This window comes from Pipistrellus kuhlii, unplaced genomic scaffold, assembly GCF_014108245.1.
Source record: "Pipistrellus kuhlii isolate mPipKuh1 unplaced genomic scaffold, mPipKuh1.p scaffold_m20_p_124, whole genome shotgun sequence".
NCBI lineage: Eukaryota > Metazoa > Chordata > Mammalia > Chiroptera > Vespertilionidae > Pipistrellus > Pipistrellus kuhlii.
In genome coordinates this window covers 302,574-305,728 of record NW_023425432.1, presented here as the reverse complement: position 1 = coordinate 305,728, position 3,155 = coordinate 302,574, and positions in this window count along the sequence as shown.

Sequence of the window (3,155 nt, the reverse complement as noted above, 5' to 3'; positions counted from 1 at the left end):
TCTATTGCTTCTGATCCCTTTTTGTCTGTCTTTCTATGAAACAAACTGTATAAGGATCATTGGATTTTCTTGGTTCATTCAAGAAAGTGGAGGGATTTCATCTGAATAAAGATGGCCCCTGCTCAATGGTTCATTTAATCCTCAGACATTTACCAAGCCTATGTCCTCTGGAAGGTCCTGTGTCAGTAGTGGGCACAACCACCCATAGGATGATAGTTTAGGATCCACAGTCATATGAGGAAGGTGGTGAAGTGTCCCCTAAGTTCTATAGAACAAGTAAAAGAAAGGGATGGGCAGTGGGGTTCCAGGGGCAGCACTCAAGTATAAATGGCCTGAGCTGGGTGGTGGCAGTGGCTAGGCTCTGCAGATGGTGTATCTTGAATGTAAAAGTCTGAAATGGAGAACTTCTCTAAATTTCCTTCTGAATCATGTATAAACCAGAGAGGAAAATCCACCCCAGTCAGGAAGAGAAGGGTGTCTGTCCTGTGCCTCTGTCTCATTGCAGTAGAACACAGTGAAGAGATAGCTGTTTTATCCCCATTACCTACAAGGACTTCCAGAATAATAAGGGTATTGCTCCTTGAAGCAATGCCCCTAAATTACTGGACATGCACTCTTCTCCCTGGCTGGGGAATGCCAGGGCTGACTCCACTGAATTGAAAATGTATTGCAGTTACCTTCAGTTTACCTTTGCCAACTGTAAACAAATGCTGGATATTAGTGAAATGACATTAGGAAAACAGGTAGTTTTAATGGAAGGTAGCTGCAAAGAGGAAAGGAGTTGGTTTTGGACTGGAATTCTAGGGGCTTTGTGTCGATTGCACTCTGTTGTTGAGAGTCCACACCCAAAAAGAATAGTCTATCCTTTAGGAGGGAATTTCACCAAGCAGCCGTTTTGGCTCATTTACTATTTAGTTTCTAATTGAGCTCCAAGATCTTTGATTGATCATAGAAACACATTTTCAAAGGAGAGATTGTTAGAGTCTGGTGTCAAAAATTATACTAGAAATTACTAACCACTGTAAATCCAATATACACCAGTTTCCTTCTTCATGTACATTCAGAAATGTGGGAGGCAGCAGAGATTCACAGATGGATATTGTGATCTTGCACAGGAAGAAAGGAAAAACTCCACAGCCTTATGAGATTTCAGGGAGTATTGTAATGGAAAGTGCATAAAGGTCCTCTAGAATGAAGGGGTTGATCCCTGTCTGCTGAGAAGTGTAGAATGGTTTGAAAATTCATGTGATGGTGGATTTGAAGCACCTTTCACACAGCAGGGAGGCACTGGAAAAGGGTGGAGAATTTCAAGAGAAATGTGACTTTCTGAGAAAGTCTTCCCAGAAATGAAGGTTGTTGTTTTTTTTCTTCACTACAGATTATAGCAGCTGCATTTTAGATCTTCTACCATGCAACTGTCGACTGGGAGATGTCAAGTGTTCATCCTCACCTTATCTTCCTCTTCCCTGAATGAATGGGGACCCTGCATTGCCAGGCCTCTTGTACTTAGCAAGGGTTGGTGTGATGACCCTTTGCCACTGAATGTTGATCAGCAGTGTTGTTTGTCACAACCATTGCTACAGAAGGTGGCACAGGGTCCGTGGATTCATTCTCAAGCCATGAGAATGAAGACACAGAGCGCTGTGCTAGCTCACCCAGGGACTTAAGCCATGCAAATTTTCCCTTGAGAAGTGAGATGCCAGATTGTGTTCTTTTAAGGCCCTGGACAGGGATGTGGGTGCTCAAAAAAGGAGCCGGCCCACTGGAAGCTAGCTACAGGAATTCCTTCATTCCTCCTGCATCCCTAGGCTCCTGAGCCACTCCAGTCTACCACTCAGTGCTGTGATGAGTGGTGGTAAGGAGGCCAAGAGCCAACTGGCCCTGTTGGCATGGTGGTGTCCTTCTTCTGGGGCCCTGATAATTGCCCCCATCGCCACTGCTGCTCACTCTCTCTCCACTCTGGCCCCAGTATGCACATCTTGGTTTTACTTTGCCTGTGTCCCCACAGACAACCACCCAGTTCCCAGTAATGATGTTCATATGCAGTTATCTTTACATGACGGCCCTTAGAAGAATATCCCCTTTCAGCCAGTGTGGTTCAGGCAGAGCTGCTAGGATGTGAGGTATCAACCTGGTGAGTGCCCTAGTGATTGATAAATAATAATCACTGTCATGTGACCATGTGACTAATCACTGTGACTGCAAGTTATTTTCTATATATGTAAAAGGTTAATATGCTATGCTAAGTGTCCATCCAACTGGTTTTATGATACACACTGACCACTAGGAAACAGACACTCAGTGCAGGAGCTGCCGTGATGCACACTGGCCACTTACAGAGAAATAGCACCACAGATCTGCCTCCCACAAAGCAACACTCAGCTTCCCCCTTGTGGGACACAGGTCCTACCACCACCCCAGAGCAAAAGCCCACCAAATTGCAGCCAACACTGCTGAGACCCCATGGTGCAAAATGTGGTCCACAGCTTAGCCCAGCCCAGCCAGAAAACAGTTGCTGTGGGCACCGGGTAATGACATCACATAGCAACACCGGGCTTCCTCTCCATAGCGATGACTAGCCTTCTTTCATTTCTTCAGCCCAGGAACACAACATGCTTTATAGCCAGATGCAAACATTTCACATTTTAACCAAATGTCTGTGAAGCATTTTCCTGTGCCTCACCTCGTTTGATCTTCACAGAAGTCCTGGAGTAGGTAGATAGGAGACAGGGTGGAATCCTATTTTCTTTTCATTAGCCAGAAAACGGAGATTTAGTAAGCTTAGAGACTGACTCATGTGAAAAGAGGTAAGAGATGGTGGATCTTGAAAATGACTTCAGGTTTTGTCACTGTGAAGAATTTAGTCACATACTGCTTCAGTTAAATATTTTACTCTTTGGTGCCTGGACCTGCCAGCCTTTTGCCTCCTTGGGCACCGCTGGGCTTCAGATTCCTGTTGTAGTGAATGGAAGTAGTCTCCCAGCTTGCCCTGCTCACCTATAGGGAAGCTACTGCTGCTACAAAACATCAATAGGATACCAACTTCCAGGCTAACAGCCTCACTAGAGAGCCCTGAGTTCTGGAGCCAACGAAGTTCTCAGCTCTATGACTTGGCAAGTGACCTCCCACTTGTAAGCTCGGGAAGCCCTGCAACA